The sequence below is a fragment of the Acanthochromis polyacanthus genome, chromosome 10 (assembly GCF_021347895.1).
Source record: "Acanthochromis polyacanthus isolate Apoly-LR-REF ecotype Palm Island chromosome 10, KAUST_Apoly_ChrSc, whole genome shotgun sequence".
NCBI lineage: Eukaryota > Metazoa > Chordata > Actinopteri > Pomacentridae > Acanthochromis > Acanthochromis polyacanthus.
The window spans coordinates 26,845,795-26,873,555 of NC_067122.1; the positions used below are offsets into that span (position 1 = coordinate 26,845,795).

The 27,761-nt window shown below is 40.5% G+C and overlaps 1 protein-coding gene across 11 annotated transcripts in view; it reads left to right on the forward strand.

Annotated features, from left to right (window-relative positions):
* Positions 1 to 27,761, forward strand: part of tenm2a (teneurin transmembrane protein 2a) — a 216,804-nt gene that overhangs the window by 12,077 nt on the left and 176,966 nt on the right. The gene's annotated exons all lie outside the window — the stretch shown is intronic.

A 27,761-nucleotide genomic window follows, 5' to 3' on the forward strand; every position in this document is an offset into this window, starting at 1 on the left:
ATTATCAAATGCAAAGATTGGGGGGAAGAGCAAATGAGTACTGTATGAAGGGAATGAATAACTGTAATGTAATCCTTTGTGAAAGTGCCATCGTATCACCCAACCCCACTCAATCTCCTCAGCAGCTACAGAATAGATGAATGTCCCAGATGATTGTAATCTCAGAGCACACATACACACACACAGATGACTTGTCTATACCATAAAGTAACAGTAATAACATGACTGGATATTATGAAGTTGCTGTAGTTGCAGTTGAATACGTCCTCTGAGATTTTTTTTTTTTTTGTGCGCGTCTTCAGTCGTGTGCGAGTGTGCCCGAGTTATATTTGTAACTTCAGCTTAGAACATTTGCTCTTAAGGTTAATTCCTCAGCTTTTAATTGTGACCAGGTGTCGTCGCGCCTTAAGACGTCTCCTTATTTGTGTAGGTGTCAGGTCCTGATGGGGCTCATGGTGTGATGTGACATCGTGTACAATATGTACACTTCACTTCCCCCTGTTTGTGTGTGTATCCAGGCAGAATAGTCTTCGAGTCCACTTCAGTATCTTTTTTTATGCTTCTGGCTTTCAGCATTGATTGAAGAATATGTCTGTAATTGAGGAAGGAGGTCTGATAAGGACTGAGGACATTTTTTGAGAACAATGTCTTTGATTCATACTGTGAAGCCATCTGGCTGTTTCAAGTTTGAATTGTTGGTTTTGAAGCAAGTTTTATTTGATGTTCTCATTGAGAATTTACCTTTGCTTGATTAAAAATTTATTCATAGCCATTTTTATGGCTTGTCTGGCTTTGACAGCGTGATGATTAAATGAATCTGTGCTTAAAGGGAACAGGAATTTGCATTTGCAACCTATCCTATTCAGTCCAATTAAAACATGAGAATATATGGATTCACTGCTATAATGCAGCTTTAGTGTCTATACAGATCAATGAAGCAATGTTAAATGTAAAGATATGAGTAATTTAAATGATCAGAATCTGACTGATTAGGCAATCTGTCACAGCAGTTGGAATAATTGTTTTGCAATGTCGCTCATTACAGTATCAATTGATTATGTTATTTGACTTGAGAGTCTGTGATGTTGCAGCCAAATTAGGTGCTTAATAAACAATTATTAGTCCTGCTGCTACCCACAAGACAGGAGTTATAGGGTTTTTCTTTTTTCTTTTAAACTAGAAAAATGAACATCCATCCATTCTCTATACACCGCTTTATCCTCACTAGGGTCGCAGGGGGTGCTGGAGCCTATCCCAGCTGACTCGGGTGAAGGCAGGGGACACCCTGGACAGGTCGCCAGTCTGTTGCAGGGCTACATATAGAGATGAACAATCACACACACGGACAATTTAGAATAATCAATTAACCTCAGTATATTTTTGGACTGTGGGAGGAAGCCGGAGTACCCGGAGAAAACCCACGCATGCACAGGGAGAACATGCAAACTCCATGCAGAAAGATTCCAGGCCCAAGCCGGGATTTGAACCGGGGATCTTCTTGCTGCAAGGCGAAAGTGCTAACCACTACCTCACTGTGCAGCCTGAAAAATGAACACTGTGTGACATTTATAGAAGATTCAAATTGTTCGTGTTAGTTTAAACATTTAAGCTCTGCCATGACAAAGAGCAAAATTGATTTTTCCAAAAATAATTGCTTTCAAAATTTCCTGTAAATGTCTTTCAGCCAACATGAATGGGAACAATAAATGGAGTTTGAAATGAGTTTCAAGTTTCCTAACAGAGTGGAGATGTGACTCCAGCAGCAATTATATTCCTATACATTGAAACTGCATTCTTAATTGTGTTTGGAGGGAAAGACATTTCATCCTGAATTTCATTTGTTGAAGTCGCATCAGAGATATATTTATAATCAGCATATTTTGACTTCTTTTTTTTTTGCTTTCAAATTGTCCCTATTTTTTTGTCAAACGATCATATAATAGATGGGATGGAATATTTCAACCCGGTAAGCCATAAAATGGAAAAAAAGGTTTTAAACATGTGAAAGTTTTGTATTTCAGCCTAAATTTTTGATATTTTTGCAAACCTAACCAAGTAATTTTGGTGCTTTAACCTATTAAACAACAAGTGAGATCTGAGAATAATGGTTTCACTCAGGACACAAATTCAGTAATCCCAGGTGAGAGTCTTTTTACATTACTGTGAAATATTAGGTTTCTTTGAAAATGGAATTGAGAACACAGTTTAGTTGTATAAGAACAGAATTCTTTGCAGCTGCAGGGTAACCATATTTTAACATACCATCAACTCTTGACTGCTGATGGTGTAAAAAAAGTAAATCACATCATTGGTTATCATGGATCTTTTGATCAAAACTAAACTGGCATTATGTTGTCAAACTACTTCTATTCTGTCAAAACAGTCAACTTGAGAAAAAGACTGCAGTACTTCTGCATCAGTTTTACCCCTAAAGTGCTGTGACAGCAGAGCTCGGCTCTGTGATCAGACTCTAAATTGGAATTTTGCCTAAAAGCAAAATCACTTCAAATATCATCTGCTGTAAGGTCAGCGTAAGATATGTGAGAAGGCTTAAGCGCAATTTTGATCTAAAAATTAGCCCTTTGCTTCTAACTACTCACACGACATCTTAGAGCAAATACTCGCTTCCTGTTCTATTTTCATGGATTTAGCTATATGGATTTTCATGGATTTAGCTTGTGAAGGCGCACCGACATAATCACTTAAACTGCCTTCATGTTTATTTTGTCTGCCAGTATTTTATTTTTCTCAACATGGATTTTATAACCCAAAAAGGAGCTAAATCCAGTGAGAGTTTGAAGCAGAATGGTAATAGAGTCATTAAATCAGGGCTAGAGGAACATGGATGGTGGCATTCTGTGTTTTCATTTACAACATCCCAGAGACCATCAAGGACCTCAAGGACATCGTAAATTCTCTCACTTTTTCTGTATACCTTGAAGTCGGAACAGTCTTCTCTGTTTCCCCCACATTCTTGTTAAAGTACATGGTGTCACATTTGTGCTTGTTCAACAGTTGAACCAATATTAAGGTTACAGGTGCTGTCAATTAAATGATGCCAGCAACTGTTAGTGTCTGCCTCACTCGCCACTTGAGTCTTTGATCGGTTATGACAGAATGTTTTATTTCCTGCCAAGCACAAATCTGTGGCTGAGGTTTGGAAGGTAAAGCTTTGAAATCCAATACAGTCATATATCTGTAGATTTTCATTCTTTGAACAACATTATGTTCGTCTCCTGAGTTTTTTATTATTGAATCTGCCTCAATACTGCTACGGATACTTTCACAGTTGTGGCACAATTGCTTTAAAATAACGCCATCCATTCATTTGACTTATGTTTGCTTGGGAAAAGAATAAAAAAATGAAATTAAAAACAGATAAATCGTATATACTGTCAGGGTTTACGAGGAAGCTCAACTGATTTTCAGCGGGTTTAACTCCGGGCTTATCACCCCGGTTGCCTCCCAACTCCTTTATGTGTCATCTGTAAATGCCATCTCTGACAAAAACATGCACTATAAAATCTGAATACTAAACAATAACCGTAAAAAAGACGAAAGAATCAGCGGAAAAAAATAATTTGTCTGCATTCAGACATGTTTTGTTCCACAGCACGGATTACGGTGGAGCTTTTAAACTGTTAGATTCCCGCTGCTTTTTAATATCTTGTGTGATCTATTTGTGTCCTAAGCTGCTAATAGCTAGAAGGAATCAGGGGAACGCAGCAGGGGTGGTGCTCAGATAATGGATTGGTTATTTTATGTTTTCTCCCCCAAAAAGAGATAGAATTGGGAATTTGTCTTGCCCCCCTTTTCTTATATTTATCACTACTAGAAAAACAAGGATTTCTGTGCTGTGGAAGTACTGTAAAAACTGCTGTTTAGAGGAATGTGGTGGCATTACTTAGCTCAAGCAAAAAATAAAAAATAAAAAAGCAGCATAATGTCTTTGGTAAATCAGTGTAGGATGGAATTTCAGGACCTTGCACTCACCCTCGGCAAGAGGATATCACTCTGGGTGAGCTGAACTGGAGAGGAACAGTGGCCTAGTGGGCGAGAGTGATTTTTTGAGAGCAGGGGAACCGTATTCTCCATTTCACAGTCACAGCACTGGCCTAGCTGTGATAACAATGTGCCTTAAACCCGACTTATGTTCTTATTTATTCTGTGTGCCCCTCAATTGCCTGACGATTATTCTGAAAAAAATAAATAAAATAAAAAATTGCTCACAATGTACGTGCACCCATTCCCTTTTCCCCTCCTCTGCTCTGACTGCAGCAAGGCAGAGCGGCAGCTGATATGCATAATCACACGTTTAGAGACGGGTGAGGGAGAGAAAACTACTTTCAAAACCTCTTCCTGACAACTCGGAAGTTTTCAGGACAGTCAGCCTAATTCTGCATTAATTAGTGATAAACTGCGAAAAGCCAAAACAAGTTAATGGATGTTTTAGGGTGGGAATGGGACACAAAATGTCTTTCTTCGTGCGGTTCCACATGACTACAGAAGGAAGACGTAAGTGGCAGAAAAACTGCTTCATGCATTTACAACATCTTTGATCATCTATAGGGACCAAACAATTCTCCGTAGCAAATACTAAAAGCTGTAATGTTGGGCGATGTTGCATAAATGTTTTAGAATCGCGGTGCTTGTTATGGGCTCGACCAAGCCTCGGTGGACCAATTTAGACAGCCTTATAATGGCATCTCTAATGCTCCAGTCTACATGAAAATAAACAAGTCTGTAAAAAGGAATATTAAATGCACTGTATTATTGCTTATTCCCAAAGAAGCAAATTGATCTTTTTTATGACATTCAATCTATAAAGCAAGGCGATAGCTATTTTACAGCAGTTACCATAAACAAACTAGTGAGCTGGGGTTTTATTACTTTCCATTTCAGCCGCGTGGACAGAATTTTTTAGGTGATCCGATTGACTACACCTGGCCCGAATTCGGGGGTGTGTTTGCAGGTGGACGAGCGAGTCTGCATGTGTGTTTGCGAGAGATTGTGTGTGATCTCTGCCTTAGCTGTGAAGTATGGCTGATTCCCTGATCCAGCAGGTTAAGGAGGGCTTTGGCTCTGCGCTGTTGACCCATCTGGACTGTTTGCAGGGCTTGAGCCTCAACCCTGCACTACAGTTGGAGTACGGAAAGCTCATCTCTGCTGCCTTTACTCAATTCAGACCTTTCGGCATTACAGCTGTGACAAAATCTGAATGGTCATTGACCTAATATACCTCGGACGATTTGCCGTGGCTCAGTATGTGTGTGTGTTTGTGTGTGTGTGTAATCCGGTGGCAGATGTGATTCTTCCCTCAGCCATAGCAACACACACATAGATGTAAAGAATACAGGCAGATAACTCAAATTATTTTTCCATATTTTTTCCATGACACTATAAAGCTGATCCCTTTCAATCTGTTGCTGGTGATTTTAGCTCGCGTCCAAATATTGCATCTCCCCTGCTTTTTTTTACGCCCATCTTATCCCAGAGCTCCAACTATGTGACCCCCCTGCACACTGTATGAGGGCCAAAGAGGATCAGTGCTCAGATCCACTCAGATTACCACCTTCTTTGTCGCTCTCGCTCACTCTCTCTCTCTCTCTCTCTCTCTCTCTCTCTGCACCCACTCCCCTCCTTTTTTTCTCTTCTGTCCACCTAGCCACAAATGGCGCCGCCGTCCTGAAGTTGCATTTGGACAAGGACAAACAGTACCACGGGCGCACACGCAGAGGCAGACGCTGCTGCGGGCCCGGGTAACATTTGAGGGGCAGAATAATGTCAGTTGACCAAGGCCTTGGTGGCTCCCAGTCATCCAAGGCTGCCAACTTCACTAACATCAGCTCCACTACACAGTAATAGGACAAAGGCGGCCTGCTTTTTTCTGTAGCTTTTAATAGGGCATCTCTCTGTGTGTGAGTGAATCAGAGACTGACAGAAAGAGAAGAGGAGGAGCATAGTGAACATCAATGGGACTTTGTGTCTGTTTTTTTATTTCCCTTACTTGAAGGGAAACACCAGCAGGTAGCACTACAGTAGGAGAGTGGGCCTTCAAAGATGACAGCAACCCGGTGCTGGGCGATATGGCAACAGATTTTTCCACTTTTTTTTTAATCCCTTTAATCAGTTAATATCAATAGACATGTTTAAAGGCTAGCGGGTGGAGGCAGGACCAGCTGCTAACACACCCAGACTCCCTCACACCAAAGTGAAAGCAGTTACGTTGGACTGTGGGTAATGAAGGTGCCAGTTTTTTGCAAAGGAAGAACAAAAAAAAGGACAATATGTCTAGTTCTGCTGCATCAGCTTTGATCCTTTCTTTAAACTGCCCATTGAGTCGGACTAGTGGTATGAGTGCAATTCTAAATCGCTGCTATTTTAAGTATTAGACTCTGAAGAATCGCAAAGAATAATGCTCTCTTATTTTCAAAGGGAATCTATCAGCTCTACATCGTTTGCAATCAAAAAGTCAGTGGCATACTTGATGTATTACACATGATGGGGAGAAGGGTAGGGCTCTTTCTGAGAATGAGTCAAACTTCTGATTTGTATTTATCTAACTCAGTTATTTTGGGAAAAGGTGGCTGTTCATTATTAAAAACCTACCATATAATTGCTTCGAAGCAGCTTGTTTCTCTGCTGGGATTGGCTTACTTTATCAAGCAACGAAGGCTATCAATTGCATATCAACGTCTCTACATTTCCTTCACGATGTTATTTTTGTCTTGTTAATGCTTGTTATCATCCCCACAGCGTGCTTCTTTTCCTGTGTCTCAGGATAAATGCCACAAATATGTACTTCTCCTATTTTTTTTCTCCCTCTTTCTACCCTCTAGGTATAGCTGCTGTCACTGCAAACATCTCTCCTTTAACACCATATCCCCTTGCATCCCACACACGTTCACATATATATACCATTCCCACTTACAACAGCGTGCTTTGACTGACCAAAAATACATAGTAATTTGTTGTAGCGTCAAAAACAGTCATGGTATGTACTGGAATTTGACATTTTGGTTGAACTGTTGCTCGGGACATGCTGCATTGGGGGGAAAAAAAAAGTAAAACCTATGATAGACACATGTACTGATGCACAAATGCTAAAAAATCACAGTGCGTTCACTTGGCCATTGTTACTTAACTCCCAGTCATCCTCCCACACAGCAGGGCAGCCAGCCTCTTGACACCATTCCATTTAGCCCACACTCCTGCCGGAGGATTCAGCTAATAACTCGCGTAGCCTGAATACAGCCATAGCATGAAACAATTACTTTCAAGAAGAAACAGAGGAATCAGGGGAAATGAGAGAAAGCGTAACCTTGAGAGAGGATAATGTTTTTTTTAACATCAGCCAAAACCCCTGTGCTGAGAGTGATGTGGCAAAAAAAAAAAAAAAAAAAAAGAAGAAATCATCAGACTTCGTTAATGAATCTCTCAACTGAACTGAAGTTGCATTACGGCGTGCTCTCATCACTATTCAAGGCCTTTCCCTCCCTCTCTCCACAGGCTGCAAAAGAAAAACTGCAAAAAAATAAACACTCCCAATGTGTCAGAAATCGAATGGCTTTCCCAGTAGAGACGAAATTACCTTAAGCGACTGGGGACATTTAAGAAATGCACACAGCTTGTCTATATTTTCCATCAAACACATAATTTTCTTATAGCAGTTATAAAGCACAACAAGACAGTGGCTATTGATTGTATGTTACTGGAGAATTAGCCCTTCGGCAAAAGAGCCGGGTTCCCTACGATCAGTGGATATTAGACCGATACAAAAGATGTTTCCAGACGGATGACAAGGAAATGGAAAAGAGATTATTGGGAAGATCAGTGTGGTTCCATTTGAGTATCCTCGCCGTCCACTTTTTTCCATTCCAAAGACATGCCAATTAGGTAAAGTGGATGTTTTGCTATCTATTCATTATAGATCTTAAATCTCCATGATCTATGTTGGCTCCGCCTTGTGTGATAGCATAAAGCATCCTGTTTTCCTGTGTTTCCAGTGCATTACGGTCCCAATCCACTGTACATTTCTGAAATGGGTAAAATAAGTGAAGATTTCTGGCCGAAAGGTGAAAAAACAGCATTATGATTTTGTGTTTGCATGATTTCACTGTGTTTAACAAATATAGACAGTGTGAATTAATGCATATATTACTGGTGCTGGAATTAGTTTTAATTAGGAAAAAAATAGACATGTCAATATCACACTCTCACAATCAGGGCTGTATAATCCACGTAAACCAACCCAGGTATGCTTTCTAGAGTATGTCGACAGGCATCCTGGGAAATATGGGAAATCGCTATGTGAAGCAGAAGTAGGCTAAGAATGGTTGAGAGAAAGTAGATACAATAGAAAAGCAAATTATGCAGTTTAATGAAAAATTAACTTGTGAAATGTTAAAATGTCACAAGCTAGTAGAAGTAGCTGAGATTTGGATTTCTTCTTAAAAAGATAATATGAAAGTGTTTTCTGTTTAGTTCTTTTTAGTGGTTCTGGCAGTCCTGTTTTAATTTCTCATTGTTTACATCTCTGGCTCATTCTCTCAGCAGCATTGCAGTATTGAATTCAGCTCACTACTCTGCTGCCCCAATTAAGCCCTTGTTTTTGTCTCCATGACAGTGCTATGCTTGGTAATAAAAGAAACATACATACTGTGGTTCACAGTATGAACAAAGTTCATGCTGTACACAGAAGCTGTATTCTCTGTTTTGCAACTAACTTAGCAGACTTATTCCAAACCAAATTCCTCCATTACTGTCATTATTATTTAATAAGAGAAGAAGTATGGAATAAATAAGCTGCAGTGGGACAAGACGGGCAAATGCATAATGATTCACTTTAGTCAAATACCATATCTATTAAAATACAGAATTACATAAACAGTGCTCACAGCTGAAATAATCACCGTTTCAACCTGTGCAGAAAATATTGTCTTTATGCAGAACCACATCACTGATAGAAATATGATTGAGAAATACATTTTCTATGCTTTTAATATAATGGAAATTGAACAAAATCATTTGTTTTTTAGATATCAGCATCTGATTTACAGAAGATATTATGCAAAGGGCAAATTTATTTCAGATTTTAGTAATGCAGTGGATAGATGTAAACATTTTCGAGGTGTAGCTGGGTGACAAATTAAAAGAAAAGCCTGAATAAATGAGTGGAGAGACACACTGAATGCAGATGCTTCCAAACAGATGCAATTTATTTTAGTCGTGCCCTGTGGCGTGCAAGAAAATGCAGAGCAGGCTCAGCTGATTTTGCATCAAAGTAGCAAAAGGAAAAGATCTAAGTGACTTTGAAATTTGTTGGGGCACAGATGGCAGGAGCTTCAGTCACAAAGATTGCTCAGCTGGTGAGTGTAGAAACAGTGACAAGCGTGGCACCTACATTTAGCAATTATGGTCTGAAATTATTACTGACAGCATGCATATGATGATAGTGATGCTCAGGAATTAGTGCAATATATCAGATACAACAGAAGAGTGAATCTGTCTCCTGAATGCTTGACCTCAACAGTGATAGGGTCCAGTAGCTCTGCTCTGCTGTCACAGGGACATTTTACTAGCATGGTGGTTTGTAACTTACGTTACGTCCACACTAATATGTTTTCATTGTGAAATGCATTACTTTTGCTCCATTTATACTTTGCATCTATACAGCTGTGGCATGTTAGGACCCCTGAAAGAGAAACATTTGCTAACCCCGTATTCCCTTTAGTCTGCGTGGGCAGTAAACCAGACTTCTGGAAATGATGTAAGACCCACATTCTGATTAGGTCTTTTCACGTGACAGTTTTCAGAACAAAAACACCGATATCTGCCTCGACTGCCAGTGACTGATTCAACATAGATAGGAAATTTCTGACATTGTTTTACGTGCCAGCATCTGTTGTACAGTTAAAATCTCTTTTCACTTTGATTCCCTTCATTGCATTATGAAATACTTCTATCTTGGTGGGAGTAGTGTCTTCGAAGATGACAGTGCACCCATCCATAAATCACAAAGCCTTGCTGTTTTGTCCTTCGCAGTCACCACATTTCAACCAACTTCAAAACCTATGGGGGGTTTGGGACTGATGTGTTAGACAGATGATCAAAACACCTAATGAGGGTTTATCTTCTCGATGAATGGTGTTTTATCTCTCCAGCAGAGTTTCAGAAACTTGAATGCCAAGGAGCATTAGAGCTGTTGTGGTGGCACACAGCGGCCCAGCACCTTTCTAAGACACTTCATGCTGTTTGCTCCTTTAACTTGTTACCGGCCTACAAATATAAAGTGAGAAGAAGAAGTGGGAGTGAAGACATTTTTCCCAACCCCAATTTGATCCTGTAAAGCTCAAAAATACCAAGGTAATCAAGTCTGAGGCTTTGCGTAGATCTGACATTTTCACTCAGTGACTCAGAAATATAAGTGCTCTAAATCATTGGAAAAAATCTAAGCTACTTCTCTGCTGTGTAGATGTAGGGTAATAGGTGTACAGATGAAATGATATCCGTGTGTGTGTGTGTGGACACACGTCTGCATGTGTATGTATGCATGTGTCTTGGGGGTGAATTTCTTCTGCAGCTGACTGTGGTTGAATGAAGAGAGCTCATTTTAGAAGATGCGATTTGAGGAGTGATCAGGGAATTCCACCAACATCATGCTCCTATAAATCATCTCTTTAATCAGCCTGAAACTCCCTCCCAGCGCACAGCTGACAAACACATACACAGACACACAACATTACAATGCAAAAATAAAAAAAACAACAACCAAAAGACGCTGCAGGCTGACAGAGTGTGACGGCATCACATAGTGGGATGAACGAAGAGCGAATCAGAGATCAAAGTAGAGGGACTGAATGGAGGGAAGTAAGGGAGACAAAGTAGAAAGGACATAGTTCACTCAGGTTGGCAGAGTCAGTGCTGAGCCAAGCAGTGCCAGGTTGGTAATTGGATCGGAAAGTCTTTGGGGAGGAGGATAGACACTGGGGAGAAGGCGGGGGCTAAAATCCCTGTCTCCTGAGCCTGTCAGCCAAGAGGGGCTATGGACTGTATTACACACTCATTTAGTTGATAGAATTCAACACCAACACTAAACAAGGCCCAAACCTAATCATGATCCCAGCAGCCTTTCCTATTTAAATATATAAGGCCTTTGCTGTAAGGCATTTTAATCTGATATACATAGAAATGAAATGTCTGCACACTATAGCAGAATCTATATTAATAACATCACTCTCGCTGATGTTCAGCCTGAATGAGAGAGACAGAGGGAGATAGAAAGAGATAGAGTTGTCCGATAGTTGTATTACAGTAATACCTTGGTTTAATGGATGTCTGGTTTGGAATAAGGCTGTACTCAGTCCAATTGAGATTGTGTTGTGTTGGAGGGATGAGGTGCGCCCCCTCATAAATCCTCTCCTAGATGAGATTGGGGTTCAGAACGAGGGAATGAGCGGACAGTAAGAAAGACAGAATGATGCTCACAAATCCAGCTGAGGATTTTGCTGTTGTGACTGTGCGTGTGTGTCTGTGGGAGGGTGAATCCCACATATGGGCTCTGTTAATCCTCCAGTCAGGCCTGGTGCTGTCTATGTGACACACACACTTACCCATACCTACACTGAGGAAGAGCTAATGTTTCTCAGACGCAGCTCTTTGGAGGACGATGTTATTTGTTCTCTCTTGCTTGCCCCTCTAGCTCTATTACTCACACTTTTTTTTTTTTGCTACCACACGCACACACACACACACACACACACACACACATTGTATAACACAATGTCACTCTGAGGCCCTATTTTCTGGATGTAGATGGGCAGAAAGAAAGTGAAAGAGAGAGGGGCGGAGAGAGGCCAGAGGGAGGAGGAAACAGCTGGAGGTGGAAAAGGTCAGCCAGCCAGTGGTTCTGCTATAAATTATAAAGCTGCTGTTGGATTCTTAGGATCATCTTATAGCAGAATAAGTAACAAGGAGGGCAAAAAGGGGGACGGGGTTGGGAAATCACAGAGCATGAGGAAAGAAGCAAAAGGTGGTAAGAATAGGGAGGTTAGGCAAACTGGAGACAAGAGAGCAAAGAGGAGATGACAGGGAGGAGGGCAGCAGCAGACAAAAAGGAAAATCTCCGAAATGCTGCGGGAGGCAAAGGCAGTCGTCTTGAGCAGCGGCTGATGATTTTATTGGGTTCTTCGGAGGCCTGCGGGAGAGGGGAAGGGTCAGGTTGCCCATGTGTAAACAGCAGATGTGAAAAAGCGCCTGCACACGCCACCACCCCGGGCTCCAGCGAGCTGCACAGTCAAGGACTCGTCTTGTGTTGCTGCTTCCGAAACCCTCGCCCATCTGCTGTTGCCTTAGCCCCATAAGCTAAAGTCCTGTAAAGACATTGACGGTGACAGCTACCTCGAGCCTTTAGGAATCGGCTGCGATTAAAACAAGTGTTGCTTCCATTAGGTTTTACACACTAGTCAGCAGCAGGACGAGCGAGCCCAGGCACGCTCCCGCTCATTAGTAGTGTGGACTCTACACTGGCAGGGTCTTAATTGTTTTTCTCTTTAACTGAGCAACTTCATCAATAATCATTAAAAGGTGCTCAAGCAGGTGGGGCCCTTCTTAACATGGTCACAAGCAACACAAAGCGCACACACACACACACATACGCAGTTTAAATGAGTCATGCATGAGTCATACGAAGCCTGTTGGGTGGGTTTTTTTATTTTTTATTTTCTTGAGTAATGACACCTTCTAAGCACCTTTTTTACCTGTTAAAAAAGAGAGAAGGTAGATTATTGCTCTGCAGCTGCACTGAAAGAGAATGAATCAAAATCACAAGGCTGGAGAGAAAAGAATGAAATGAGAAAAAAAAACAAGAATTTCCTCTGTCAGAAGAGAGGATGAAGTGTCTTTACATTGAGATATGGATTCTATTTTGCCACAGAATTGACCAGATTTTCACTCCTCCTCGTGTGCGATTCGGTTTTGTCAGCTGTATCGCCTGTGTGCTGCAGATATGTCTTTCTCTCTGTGTAGCGCAGTCTCTTGCTTAGTGTTGGTGACATTTCGGCTTTACGTTTGGGAGCATGCTGAGTTCTGTAAAGGTTGTCATAGCAAAGTCTCCTCGCCGCTGTCTCTCCTCCTCTCTCAGTCACTCACTGTCTCTTTCTTTTATTTCCATCCCCTTCTTTTATTATCTACCTTTCTGCAACATTTTGTCAATCATATTGTTTGCTTGTTTATCACTTTTGTTGATCTTTCTGCTGCTTTTCTGTCTTGGCATTAAATGCTTCCAAATTCATTACATTTATTACCTGCATGTGAACCACACAATGCTGGACTGTTGCTCCTCGTGTATTTTTTCTCCATTTACTTTTTTGCTACTTGTGTAAGTCATTATGTATTCCTGACATCAAACTTTTACCTATATATCTGTGTGCTGCTCCGTCTTATGTTCCACTCCCTCCACCCACAGCCAGCCTTCTGTCTCCCTCTGTTCGGGTTGATCTAGCTTTTGTTTCGTTTTCCATGTTTCTCCCCTCCCCGCTCTGTCATCTGTTGCTGATAGTTGTGGCGTATTAGAGGAGCCAGCCCTGGGGCAGCCTATTTGTATGGGCCATGCGCTCTCAGAGCCTGCAGAGCTGACAGAAAAGCTTTACAGGAAAACACATTGTGTGTTTGGTTCCACACTTACACACAAATCACTCTCGTTCATTTACTTTTCCTGTCCTGGGGAGATGTCGCAGCGCTGGGGGAAAGTTTGCCTGCCATCCCCTGGCAAGGCCTGAGTTCTCTCTGTGTGTTTATGAGTGTGTATGTGTGTGTGTATTTGTGTACTAAAGCCAACAAGTGAGCATGTTAAGAATAGCTGAGGGGGATGAATGCTTTTGGTCCCTGTAGGCATGCGTGAGTTGCAAACAGAGAGGAGAGCAAAGCTGTTTCAGCGAGTAAGCTGATTGAAGACTTTGCTGGTAAACACAGAAATTAGAAGAACCATAACCAAAGAGCCATATGTTGGCCAACAGAAAATGAACATGAAACATGAAGATACTGGAAGTCTTAACAATATTAAAGAAATCACTGCAATAAAAAAAAAGCAGCAGGGCTTCAATAAGCTGTTTGAGGTTGATAATTTGGTGACATTTTTAATTATTAGATTCCTGCTGAATTTTGCATAATTACGGTACATGGAGTTAATTTTTGCAGTCTCGTGTCATCATGTCATCTTTTCGTGAAAAAAAAAAAGTAACTTTCCAACAGGTTGGTGTGTTGTTCGGTAACTGTGAAAGAGACAAAGAATGTGCCATTTTCAAACCTCCCCCAAAAACCTCATCCCCTCCATCACTCTAATCATGCTTCCCTTGTCTCTTTGGCATTTGTGTTATGGTGTGTGAGTGACAGTGAATAGATGTGGATCTAGAGCAGTAATTAAATCAAGGTCTGCTGCTGTTAAACATGGGGTGTCCAGGGGTGACAACGCTTATTGACAAAAATCTGCGTAAATGTCACCTGCCCCTTTCCATTCCAATTCCATGTTATTTACCAATGTTGTCGAATAAATAGCTCATTTGGGGGGCTGCAAAGTCACAGGGAAAGGCAGTTGCTGACAAATAGGGTTGCAAGATATTAGGAAAAAGTGACATTGCGATATTTCGTTTTACATATTGCAACATGAAAAAATAGAAGAATTCCCAACAGATGACTTGACTAAATCTGTTTGGAAAAAAAATATTTTAGAGTGATTGGGGTGATTTTGTAAGAGAGTGCATCTACATTGAACGTCTGTGAAGGTTCTCAGTCGTCCAGGTCATCTTAAGGTGAAGGGTTCAGTTCAAGCAACTAGACTTGTTGTGATCTTGAAGACATTTCACCTCTCATCTGAGCGGCTTCTTCAGTTCTAAAAACTAGTTTGGAGAGTCCCAAGTATTTAACCACTAGAGGTGAAGGTGGGGCTAAGGCTGATGGTATCTACTGAAAGACTAAAGAAAAATGTACATTGAATACAAAAGAATATTTCGGAAAAGCTGACAGAAAGCTGTTTAGAGTCTTTCTCGTGTGATCTAACATTGGGAAAGGCATCCAAAATAGTTTTTAGCTTTGGATGACATTCAGATCTGTCTTTGGACAAATGTGTTCTGCTGTAGCTGAAATATTTCCATATTACAGACGTTACATTTCTTTTTAGAATGCGATACGATTTTTGAAGAGTGGAAATACTGATAGAGAAATATTAATATTGAAACTAAATTCTTTCTTTTAGGGTTTCTTCACCATTCCTTGTTCATTCTGCTTTGCACTTGTGGACTCAAGTGAATTATCAATCAATCAATCAAACTTTATTTGTATAGCATTTTTCATACAAAATTTGTAGCACAAAGTGCTTTACATAGAAATAAAAGGATAAAATAAATTAAAAATGAGAAATACAGCCACCCCTCCAACCCACCAATCCACATACAGCAAACAGACTCACTTACACACACACACACATACAAAGATATGTGGGACAGATTTTAACAGAAAAAACATTATGCTCAATAGACAGACATCCTTGGTATATTAGTCATGAAAAATAGCTGCAATTGTATCCAGCTGCAAAAAAAGAAAAAGTTGTTACATGATGTTTCCTTACTTCCCACTCAGTGACTACTACACATGTGCACATGGCAGTGTTGATGCTGAAACGATTTCTTGTACAGCCCCACTGTGAAACACGAGCATTTTGGCAGAAAGGTAAAGACAGAAGTGAACACACCTTGCTTCTTTCAGAGATGATGTCTCTCTTTCTCTGTCTCCTTCCCAGTGGCTATCTCTGTTTCTGGCTTTGTCCTTTTTTTTGGCGCCTGTCCGTTCTGTACAGTTAGTGTGATTGCTCTCCTTTGGCTACTCACAGCTGGAGAGAAGAAAAAAAAAGAAATAGCCTCAGGAGGCTCGCTGGGCCTTGAGAGAGACAAGACGTCACAATGTTTAGGGACTTTTTTGATCTTTCTGATTACAGATTTGCATCACCAAAGCTACACAAATGCGTGCATGGTGGATATAAATCATCAGCACCCTCAGCAACGCATGACAAAAATGAACGCAGCGACAAAATGCATTGTGCTGATCAAAGCCGAGTGCTGAGGCAACACTTTTGTTGCTGCGAAAGTTGCCCTAGGAGAATTGTTCAAGTGTTCACAGGGAGTGTTTGCTTGATATCCCCTGAAACACACAGTAACATTTAAGACACAGCTATGTTGGCATGTGTGTTCGTAGGCACTCGAGCATGCACATGCAGCACTTTTGCACACACACGGACAGGTAACATGTAACACATGCAGCTACATTCACGTTATATCCACACAAAAGAAGCAAATTACTGCTCAGCTATGCAGGGTGAAATTAACATTTAATTTGCTATGAAATCAGCTTTTAACACCATTCAGCATGAACAGTGCATCAATGGCAGCAGGGTTAAAACTGTGTTTTTATGCTCCTAACTCTCTGAGCCATCGTGATTAAATGAGCAGAGTAAAGCACAGAGGGGAAGAGGAGCTGGAGAGACGAAAATAGAGAAAAGAGCACTTATTGGTGTAATCCTTATGAGTTGGTCTTAATTAGCATAATGAGGAAAGGAAAGGATTAAAAGAGAACAGAGTACATACTGCCAGTTGCCATGGAAATGAAAAATGAGTTGAAGAGATAGCAGTCAAAGTTGAGCCATTGGTTGTCATTCACCGCATCTAAAGTTTGGTGAATTGGTGTGAGGAAAGAGCAAAGCGAAAAAAAAAAAGAGTAGTATAAAGGCTAATTTTGAGGTCACCGAATTCAGTAACCATCTGAACCACCGTCTTTATGATGACTCACGTTGTTGGAAATATAAATAGACCTAAGAATAATAAGTATTTATTTGTTAATATTTGTAGTCATATTTCCCCTAAAACAAAGCCATATCATTGTAATCTACTCTCAGTATGGAGGTTGACATCCAAAAACTAACCTTATAATAATATTATTACACCAGATTTCCCTAATTAAAATTCTATCAAGTACGGGGTAACAATGGCAGTGCTTGTTCAACATTTTTAATATCAGTTTAATTGAGCAAATTAAATAACTAGAAAACTGGAATACAGCACTCATTCATGTTTTTGTTGCTTTTTTCTGTCATTATTGTACATATTTTTGTTTCATCAGTCACCAAATTCGGTATTAAACACCCAAGGCCGCTGGCTGATTACAGCAATAAAACAAATTGGAATGCATTTATGAGGCTTTCAAGTAAACCATCAAACTATCAGCTTTTAATGTTTGACTTTTTTTTAGCTTTAGGTTCTGAAGATATAAAAACGAAGCAGTATTTGACAATATAAGGGTGAAACATAAGGGTAAAACATTCTTTAAAGTCCACAGCCATGCTTGCAGCTCCATGTGGTAGAAATAAATCCTAGAAATCTAATGCATATTTAAGCAATGTTTTTAATATAATGTAGAGCTCACTAATTGTACTAAAGATAGATTAAATGTTATCTAAGAAGGCCCAAGAGTATTCAACCCGCGAAATCAATATTTAATGGAAATATATTTTAACCTTTGTGACCTCTGATGAACATTTCTGTCAGTTTCCTTAGTAGTTTTTGACACCTCTCTTTTAAAATTTTCACCCTGTTTCTAAAACACAACAGCTTCAAATTCAGTAATACTGTTCAGCCTCCATAATTTCACTGCTTTATTTAAATTCTATGAAATATTTAAATATTTAAATATGTAATTCCAATCTGGAGACTGAGATGGACATTTAAGGACACTCCAGGAGCAATTCTTAAAACCCACTTTTATAGACTTTTGTTTAAGTGATGTTTACTTTTAGCTTTATTTAGTGTTGGTGCTGTATTTTGTATTTGCTCCTGTTTATTTTAGATGTTCTCTCTTTTTTTTATTTTAATTTTAGCTGTGTGGTTCTTTGGTGTGATGTCCTCTCTCTAATTCTTTAATTCTCTATTTTCTTTTACTTTTAATTCTAACCCTCAAACTTATTTTTTAATTTTCAAACTGCCTAGGTCTCCTGTTTGATTTGAGTGCCAATCTAGCTAATTATTCATTTAATTTAATGTAATATTTACTATTTATTTTAATTGACAGCTCTGACTTCTCCTCCATGTTTTGCTTGATTGTTTAAACTCCATGTTTTAATCGTCAAAACACTTTGTGAATGCTGTTCTTAAGGGTGCAATATAAATAAAGCTATTGTTATTATTATCCTTATTATTATTATTCTAATTTTTATTTGATTTGTTCCTGAACAAAATAAGATTGAAAAAGTTAAATAGGAAAAAAAAACACATGCCATTTAATTAGATTCAGAACAAATGCTTTAATAAATGTTCTTGAAGGTACAGTAAGTTGTTCCCCAAAAGTGTGTACACCCTTCATGGTTTTATTCTTTTAGTTTTTTTTAATAGTTTTGCATGCTCACCGTTGTCTCGGATGACAGATTCAATCCTCCAGGGCACTGATGATACCAGCTTTGCACAAGTCTGTGGAGAGATGCTCTGCCATTCTTCACAGAAGATTATTTTCAGCATCCGGGTGTGTTTTGTTGCTCTGTCTTCCGCTTTAAAATACGTTCCAGGCATTCTGTTAGATTCTGTTGGACCTCAGGAAGTCTGGATTCATTGTCATGTTGCCAACTTCCTCTCCTGTCAAGTTATTTTGATTCTTTCATTCAGGATTTGGGTGTGCAGATTTTTACTGTAAGCAATTATCTCGAAACACCCACATTAGTGACTCAAAAACTTTCGAAAGCAGCGGACTTTTGTGTCATCCTAGCGTGCTAACACAGGATCTAATTTTAGTTTCGGTCTAAAAGTGGAGATACGGCCCCATCTTATCCATTATGTCACAATTAGCTGGCTGCTTGTGCTGGAGTGTTAGTCATCACAGTTAAATAGTTAATGTTATAGTTAACCACAGTCCACTGCCATGTTTCAGCTAAACAAAAGTTGTTTTCTATAGCTGTCACAAAACAATAAGTGCTCCATTTTTCTTGTTTGAATATCTAGTGTATCTATTCATGTTCAAATTTGGCTGTAACCAGCCTAAGGTGTTGGTATCTAACATTATTCAAATGGAGTCTTGTTCAATCCATGGAAAAGAGCAACATCTGCACTGGAGAACACAAGACCTCCCTGCTTGAGGTCCACCATCTTACCAGCTCCCCCTTTTTTTCTTAGCTGTTATTTTTTTAAATGTTTGGTCCCCCGTGGAGAAATTTTGCTTTTCTTCTGAACTCTAGACTATGTGTCTTTACCATGAGCTTTAAACTTGCATATGATGCTGCCAACTACGTCTCCTGGGAGTGCTGAAGAAACCTTTGCAGCACAGATGAAGCAGTTTTCAGTGTTACAGAGTTCCCAAAAGTTTTTGCTGAGTTTTGCAACATTTTGGTAGCATCGCATACAAGCAAGTGATTTAAAAACATATTCATAGTTTGTTATGATGTAGTTGTATGTAATTATTAAAGAATGAATATGATGTACACAAAGAGGGTAAAAAATGGAAATCAAGATTGGACATTTCAGTTGTGTTTTTCATTTGTGAGTATCAAAAAGAAAATCAACGAATAGTACGAAAAATGGCACTCATTTGCAGCTAAATGAAACAAAACTAGTCTTTTTTTGTTGTCGTTCTTTTGGCAGCTATTGACTTTTCCTGGTGTAGCTATAGTCAGAGAAAGTTAGCCAGCAACCCCAAAGAGGCTGTATTATTGAATCAAAATAATATCGCTACTGCCACTCGGAAAATGAGCTTTGCCCCTAAAAAAGAAAAAGGTAACCGAAAAGGTAAAAGGACCACAAAAAAAGGCACCCATTTGTATCAAACAGAAGTCACAGGATGAGAAAATGGGGGTTGAATGAAAATGAGCTGTTTGTTCCAAAGAATTGTTGCATTACAAAAGAGTCTGTCCTTGGAAGAAAAGAACCGTGTGGCAGTTTCCTCTTTCCAAGCTCTCGTGTGGTGCCAGAACTATTGAAGAGCAGGGATGAATAAGATGCACAATGAGTGAAAGTTATCTCATCTCCCGAGTCTCATAGTTTGTAAACCAGAGGCTCAGCACATATGCAGGTAGAAATTATGCTTTTTTCCTCTTGTGTTTGGCCTTGTTGCTTTATCTTGTGCTTTCTCACTTCTACCATTTATTACAGTCATTATAACTGGGCAAGATAAGAGGAGAAGGGAAGATTGAGAAAGAAAGGGGATCCAATAGAGAGATCTATTCTTTAATTGATATATTTATTGATCAGTGCTTCATCTGTGTGTAGCTACACTAGAATATGTCTTCCGTGGGATATAAGGTGCAACTTGTTTGAAGGCCCCAACATGAACCTTCAGCAACTTCTAATGTTTGGAACTAACAGCCACACAAACGCACACACTCGCTGCTGCGGCCACTCATTTGCATGACAAAGGCTTGGTTAATTATTTAAGGAGTCTTATTTAATCAATACAGGAGAGCTGTATCCGACTGCAGGGACAATCTGAGCCACTGGATTCTATAGGTCTTCATTATTCATGAGAACCACAGAGAGGGACCAGGAAAACGGGAGGAAGGGAGCAGAGAGAGGGAGCGAAGAGATAGAGAGCGACAACAAAGGTAGCGGGGTCTTGTTTCATGTGTATTAAAAGTTTTCCTTTTTTGGTGCTGATGAATATTTTAGAGGGTTTGAAACTTAGATGGGACCTCTCTAACTGTAGAGGTGAGAGCAGAGGGGAAGGGTTAGGTGGCGACACTGCTACTGTGGCAACTGCGGTTTGTCTTGGGGTGAGGGGGTCACCGGATCGAGAGCTCCACCACACAGACAGTGGCATTTTAAAATGAGAAAAGCTTCCATTTGTCCACCCTCGTTTGATTTTTTTTTTTTTTTTTTTTTGTCTGCGTTTGCTGCAAAGTCACTCTCAAATATAGTGACATGTGCCTTTAAGAACATGTATCGAGTGTTATCTTTTTCATTAGCATGCATGGGCAAACCTGTGGGCACGCATTCAAGCAGAGTTTCTGTGTGTGTTGTTTGCATGCTAGTGTTATGGATTAGTCACAGGTCCAGCACAGCCAGGGGGCGCTTATCTAAAAATAGTCATAATCCCACAGGAGTGGGAGTGTGTAAGTGAGTTTTGTCTTCCATCCTCATCGCCCGTCTGGCCAGGCCTGCAAGGGTTGGAGGTGGAGGGCTGCTGGGTAAAAGCTGCACGGTTCAAGGAATTGTTTCACCTGCATGTGTGCACACATAAAAGCTCGGAGGTCCAATATGTGAAGGCATACTTTGTTGTTGCTGTTTGGAGAACTACACCTCTGAATATAAAAATGAGGGGGAAAAAAATGTCGAAATATCCTCATACATACGAAAAAGTACACATACAGACTGCACAAAATACTGAGGTAAACATCATCCCACAACAAAAACACATAATTGTTCCCTGGTTGAAAATCCATCTACTTTTATTGACTTCTCCTCTACTGCAACACACAGCTCATTTGGATCTTGCTTCATCAGGGAATTTTTTTATGCGGCCCTGATGCGGCTCAGTATTTTGAAGAGTAGGCGAGTTATGTCTCTGTATAGTGTAAAGAAAGGAGGAAGAGAACAGTAAAGCCAAGGGCCCAGAAGCAACGACTGCTGCAAAGATTTAAGTGAAACTAAAAGTAGCACAAGTTTCTTTCTTTCTTTCTTTTTTAAATCCCATATTCAATTTTTTTGTACCTTTTTTTGTTGGAGGCAGCAAAGGTTTCTTTTTTTTTTTTCAGAGACTGCACACTGTACTTCAGAGAAACACTTCTTTTTTTTGCACAGAAAGAATGCAAAAACACTGATGGAAAACGTTTTAGCATGTCAAGGCTGGGTAAGGGTCCTTCTCGGGTCATTTTTGGACTGAAATGGCAGATGGTGGTCAGGTGAAATTGTCGGGCTGCAGATGATGCTCAGGGACTACCTGGGAGAGTTTGAAAAGCAGGGTTATATTTTGAGAGACATTTTTTGCTCACCTTTACAACTATCTGCGAGGATGTTACTCGTGTGCGTGTCCATTCGTGTGTGTCCGCACGTGTGTGGGTGTGCTCTCACATGCACATTTGACCAAACATTCAAAATTGGGCCCAATAGCTTGTTAGACTTTGACACTGTGCTGTCGTCATGCCAACCAACCACTTTGCTTCTGTGCCGTTTCCATTTAGTGTAGAGATGGCAACCGCATGGAGATACCTCACACAACACAGCAAAATGCACCAATCATTAGACCCCAGTATGCATCCTCACCTGTTTAGGCTGATCCCTTTGTGTCGCGGGATGAACTCAGTTTCTCTATTAGAGCAGCTTGGCACCTCTCTATAGGATACCGAGTCTCAGTAAATGTGTCAGTGGCACGAGCTGCATCTCACGTGAGCATGTGTCTGTGTGGTACAACTATGTCAGTGTGCTCGTCTCATTAGGGGATTACTCCTTCTTCCTGGACACCTCTCCAAACATCCGATTGGACTAAGAGACGCTGATCCCGTCAAACCGTAACACCTGCTGTGTTGACATCTGGAGAGAAGGAATCACCGCGGATCAGTGCGGAAGAAAAAGAAGACAGAGAAGAAAAAAGAAAAGGAGATGATAAGAAAGAGAAAAGAAGCAATCAAGAAGCTTATCAATTATATATAAAAACTATTAGACATAAAGAGAATGACAGAGGGAAGGCTTGAAGGAGTAGAACTTCCTCAGTCACACTCGATACGTCAAAGAGATTTTATCTGTCTCTTGAAACCGACAGTCAGGCAGCCGGTTTCTGAGTCAGACCCTCTCTGTTCTTAAATAACTTCTTTCTCATCTCTGTCTGCCTCCCTCCAGCTTTCTCTGTCTGACTATACTTATACCAATTAGAGGCAGACCACCAAAGACTTATCTGATTTGATCTGTATTATATTTAAATGAGTTTGCAAGTATGTTGGTTCTTAAAGCCTGTTTAGCTGATCACCTAATTGGATTAAAACCCTTTTTATCACGTCAGTCTGTCATGCTAATGGTAAGAACACACCGTACATAGAACCACCCGTGTATTAGGTTGGTTTTGGCTATAAATTAAAATTTTACACATAATCTTTAATTGAAATCATGCTAACAAGCCCTTGAAAATGTAATGCCTGCATGTGCATATTATTCTCTTTGTAACCACAAATCTTTTTTTTTTTTTTTTGCAGCACATGAAATGAATGCGTCTGAGCTGTCTGATGCAATCAACAATTACTTGGAGCTATTAATCTAAAATTCATCCAATGAACAGATTTTCAGTGGGCTAAGGCGGCCGAGCTCCCGCCCAATCAAAATCTGAGCTCAACTTGAAGCTGATCAGGTTACTCTCCAGCTGAAGCGTTGCATTTGGAGTGCAGCTCAATCAGCCCCATTAATGGATTAACAGGCAGCATGTCAATGTTGCCCCAGTGGCTCGGTCTCTCTCGTGCTCTCATAATTGTTAACTATGAAGTTCACATCAAAACTAATAGCCAGTCTGATGCCATCACCACACGCTTCTGTTGCCACTGGCAACCAGTAGAGTACGGCTTTGTTTAGAGAGTCTACTGGCGTGTTTGAATGTGAGCGAGAGAGGAGATAGACACAGACTCAGCAAAAGAGACAGAATAAAGGAGCATTATAAAGAGGGAATCAAAAGAGATATGCTGGATTCTGATCATTCAGGGAGAAGAAAAGGACACATGCTGGGTCTTGACAGATGTAAATGTCAGCTGGATAGTTTGGTTTGAATGGTTTCGGATGTAGAATACCTATGCCTGCTTGTGTTTTTTCTCTAAAAATGTTTGTGTGTGCGTCTAACGGAGGCTGTGGGGCTGAGACACAGCAGAGCTATAGCAGACATGAGCAGCCCCAAGGAAAGTCTCGTCCTTCAGTGGCTGTTTTTTTTTTTTTACACTACACCATATGTGTCAACCGCCACTATGCATTTTAGCAGAAGTTGTTTGCTCATTCCTGTGAGCACGCAGTTTTGTGGAAGGTGAAGTAAAGGAGAGGAGGCACTTGATGCAACTCATCACTGAGCTCGCTGCTACTGTCTCCTGCCTTGTCTGCTCAAAGAGCTCTGGCACCCCGCTGGGAAAGATGAGAGGCTTGATTACAGTCAAATTAGCAAATGAGCAGGTTAATTACAGAACCAAATTCCTGTATAAGGACTGTCATTTTTCTGAGAGATGCTCCTGCTCCTGCTCAAAGAGCCTAAAGAAAAGGCGAGGAAGGAGGGTGGAGGAGGAGGAGAAAAGGCAAAGGACGGGTTCCTTTTTCTCCTTTCTTTTTCAAGAAAACTCCCTGGTTTCCGCCTTTCTTAGCTCTGTAGCTTGCCGTTTGAGGTTAAGGGGAAATGGTTGCATCAATGAGCTGTTTCTTTTTACTTTTTTTTTTTTCAGAGGACACTTTTTCTCCTGCATTTTCCTTTTCTCTCCCTCTCTCTCTACCTTCCCCTCACTCAGGAGACTGCATCAAACCCCTCACTCCAGCTTTCTACCCACTCTCCCGCTCACTGGCTTTCATCCTTCACTTCACAAGAGCCTTTGGGAGGCTTCAGATTTTTTATTTGCTACAACCACGTAGAAAAGGAATTTCTGAGACATCGCCTAAAGTTTGCAAGGACGTTCCATTTCACACAGGAAGAATGTGCACTGAACTTGAGAAAAGGCAAAAGTAATTAGGGAGAAAAGGTAGATTTTTTTTTTGGCTGACCTTGCTTAGCGCCAGCCACTGTTGTTCACTTTGTTTATGTCACAAGCTGGCAATAAGTGGTTAGGAGTTATGTGATGCACCACACCGAATGCTCTGCTTCGCTTCGACCAATGGCCTTTGGGCATCTTTATGATGGTGAGTAGTGTATGTGTGAGTGTGTGTGAGACATGGATGGATTTGGTGGGCAGATGTGTATGAAGTCTGGAGCAAATGGAGTGAGAAGTTGAGCAGCTGGCAGAGGACAAGGAGTAGGCTAGTGAGGAAGAAGATGGGAGGGTCGCACGCACACACACACACACACACACACACACACACACACACACACACACACACACACACACACACACATCAATGATGATTCAAGCCGGTGCCACACACAACAAGTGACGTGACTCACACCAGTTCACTTCCCAGATGTCGTCATTTGTGTGTCATCTTGGAGACAACCTACCGCAACAAGGCTAACTTAATTTCTCCTGCCTTGTCACCCGCATGTCATCATCTGTCATCAGTTCAGTAAATTAGAGTTTCACTTCGCCAAGTGTTTCCAGGGAATGTGTCATATAATGGACCTGGAGTTGTGAAAGTCGGCAGTTTGCACTTTATGGATTTTATTAGTGCAGCTATAGCCAGAGGGCTACACATCGGAGAACTGTGCAACTTGGAGAGGGCAGCGTAGTAACCAAGATCAGTGGGAGGTCATCTATATTTTATCTGTCAATCATATTTCAGTAGGGGAAGAAGATCTAAGTTTTTTTTGTTTTTTTGTTTCCTGTGGATAACTTTCTTAGCAGAGGTCTATCAGCACAGGTTATCCTTTTTAAATTACAGTATCAGAAACACCGACCCTTCCCCTCCCTTTGTTCTTTATTTCTCCATTTTCCTACATCCATACTTCTCTCCTCCCCTCCTTTTTCGTCCTCCCACTTAGACAACTCTATTGGATTTTTAGTCCATTCCAAATGAATTGAGCTGCGGCGCTCATGTCGAAACGAGCCTAGTCGATTGCTTAAATGTAACTATGCACAGTTACCGGGACTGCAGCGCAAGCCATTTGCGGGAAGCCTAAACATTATAAACAAATAAAGCAGCCGTATTGCCTCCAGGCCTTTGGTTAGGAATGCACTGCAGTGTCTGGTGAATGGGCAGCCAGCGTGAAATCCAATATAGGCCTGTGTGTGGAGGAGGAGGGAGAACGCTCCACTCCAATCTTCATCAATATAGCACTATACAAGACTGGTGTGGCTACTGCCACCAAAAATACGACCACTATTATTTTGACCACTCCATGCCACATCTGATACTACCAACACCAATACAACCTGCTATTTCTTTTACTACACATAAGAAAAGGACTGCTGTGCAAGGGTTCTGGTTGCACGAGTTCCCCACAGAGTTGTAATGAATCTCTCCAGCTAATCAGAGTAAAGAACTCCAGTAGTACCTATAAATGTCTTTAGATTACTTGTGGACTTTTGAACATGTCCTCTAATACTGTCGATTTCAAACATTTCATGTTGTCTTTGCATAGTTAAATTTAACATAATTGTATTTCCATTAACACAGTAAAGTGCCCATGTAGGTGTCAGACAAAAAAGGCAACTTTTTTCTCTGCTTTTGCATATTATGTCGACTGCAGTCACAATGGCCACCAAGAAAAAAAAATCAGTGACTGTTTGTATAGTTTCGGTGCTATTTGCAGCTCGAAATTCTGATGTTAGACACTCCAGCCATTCTAAAAAAACATCCAGCTTGACCAATATAGATGAGATTTCACATGGCATTGAGCAGGCTGTGTTTTCTCTTATCTACACCACCAACTCTGTCCTAGACTTTGTCTATCTCTTATGTCCTCCTATATCTCCTATCTCTAAGTGTCCTAATGGTTTAGTGCGGTACAGAATCTGTGAGGAATAAATCACCAGGGGTCTGGTTCACTGCAAGAACACCCCGAGGAGTCCTTTCTCCTCCCTGATTTGCTGAAAACCCTCTGGTTACCATGGAAACCCCTTTATCACCAGCAGTGATTGTGACATTGACCCAGAGCAAGGGCCAGGGTGAAGTGAGATGACCTCACACCGTTTGTTGTAGGATGCCTTTCTGTGACCTGTGTACTTCTGTTTCTGGAGCATATGTACTTCAGGAGACCACACATAAAGGCCTGAGCGCTCGCATATCTGCTGCCTTTTTGTGTCGGTTTATTTGCCTCAAGCACTGTAGTGGGACTTTGTGCGAGTAAGTGCATATGGTGACATGCGTGCTTAAGTGCATGCACAGACGTTATGAGTAAGACTAAAGGTTAACATGTTCCTGTCCTGATGTATGACCTTTGAGGATCCTATCTCATCCTTTTCCTCTTTGTGCTGCTCCGAATAATGGATTTTTACTCAGCTACCATCCTACGGCTACCGTCATTCCTAGATAACCTTTCAAACAACCACACATTAATCGCCGCAACTCCCCTCTTCCTCGTCACCATAAAACATTATCCATATTGTCAAATAATTTATTCTTATTTTCAATTTTACAGACATATTTCCCATAATAGCAGAGAAACAAATCTGCCAATTGGATGTGATAACTCATTTGTTTCTGTCATAGCAAAGTGGAACATTTTTAAAATTAAGACAGTTTAAAAGATTAGCAATCAGAGCACTTATTGCATAAGAGATTATGTAATATGTCTACCCCATTGGGTAGATTGTTCATGTCCCTGTTTGTGGTGAGTTTTTTGGAAGACTGAATAAAATTTGAAAGATAATTAATTTTGGATGAATAGCTTTTTTAAGTCTTTAATTAGTTTTCATAATTTCTGTTGGATTGCATAGTGTATTTTTCATTTTTTTTTTTTTTTTTTTTTTTTACATTATGACTCACTGCAGCCCAAGGTGCACCATGGAAACCTGAGGAGTGCTTCCTGCAGATAGTGATGCCATAATCAAGCCCAGTGTGGTGTGCTTTTAACTTAACTCCAACTGCTGCATTAATTTCATTCATTCATCCATTTCTCTCCATTGGGTAGCCATTATG